A 1,362-nucleotide genomic window follows, 5' to 3' on the forward strand; every position below is an offset into this window, starting at 1 on the left:
GATGGTGGAAAAGATGATGTAAAATCATATATGGAAATTCAATCTCACAAGTCCAGCATATGACAGGCAAGAACGAAATCAATCAGAAGTTTTTTTCATTTTCCTAATTGACACACTCAGTGGAAAATAGCATTTGGCATACCACAGAAAAGAACTTGCATTATCTTACCATTTCCTTTATTGCTTTATTTTCAGGCTCAGAAGTTACAACTAAAACATCCTGTGGACAAACAAATGGGGATATTTTGATAACATATATCGGCCTGTTACAGTGTAGAGCTGATTTTTTTCAGATCTTACCAACAAACTTGCTTTCGCCAGTATATTAAGTTCAAGTGATGCATCAAATCATGGCAACAAAAAATGCTCCCCCCGGCTTTTAAGTACTTTAATTTGAAACACAGAGTTTCAAATCATCTTCTTGATATATATGAAGATTTAATGAAACCGAAGAAAACAAAAGATTGTTGATATCTTGTTCAAATAGAAGAAGATTTTGCTCAGCTATCTGAATATTTGGCAGACAGTGCAAGTGTAGATTTTGGCAAGTTTCCATTATGTCTTTTAACTTCTTACCAAAGGAAGTAAAAAGATTTCACTGCTAAATGTCTTTCACCTCTTATACACAACACTGCTAAAGGATTTTGCCTTTAGCAGTGATTTGCCTATTTGTGATGCTGTGGCTTTCTGTGGGGTATAGTTACTTTTTAGTTTCTTCAAAATATGTAGAAGCGTTTAATGAGATTTTTGGCTTTATAGAAATGGAAGGAGATAGCCTCCTTAGACATGTGCTTACAAGATGGCTGCCATTGTGACCAACTATAGAAAAGATGTTAAAATGTTGGCCTTTGGTAAAATAATATTTTCATAGTATGGGACAAGAAGAATGTGTTTCTCTAACTTGGAAATACTTTGTACATGAGAATGGAGAAAAGGATTACAGTAAAACAAATTTATGTTTTCTCCAACATTATTCAAAGTTGGATTTTGTTGTTGTTATTAGGTGCCATCGAGTCATTTCCGACTCATAGCAACCCCGCGCACAGCAGAGCGAAACACTGCCTGATCCCGCGCCAGCTCCACAATCCCTGCTATACTTGAGCCCATCATCGCAGCTGCAGTGTCAATCCATCTCGTTGAAGGCCTCTCCCTCTTCGTCGACCCTCCACCCTACCAAGCATGGCATTCTTCTCCAGGGAATGGTGCCTTCTGAACACATGACCAAAGTAGGTGAGACGAAGTCTGGCCATTCTCACTTCCAAGGAGTATTTCGGGTGCACTTCCTCCAGGACAGACCTGTTAGTTCTTTTAGCAGTCCATGGTACTTTCAGCATTCTTCGCCAGCACCACAACTCAAAAGCA

Source organism: Orycteropus afer, unplaced genomic scaffold (genome assembly GCF_000298275.1).
Source record: "Orycteropus afer afer isolate SDZICR_OR568_19922 unplaced genomic scaffold, OryAfe1.0 scaffold00919, whole genome shotgun sequence".
Taxonomy (NCBI): Eukaryota; Metazoa; Chordata; class Mammalia; order Tubulidentata; family Orycteropodidae; genus Orycteropus; species Orycteropus afer.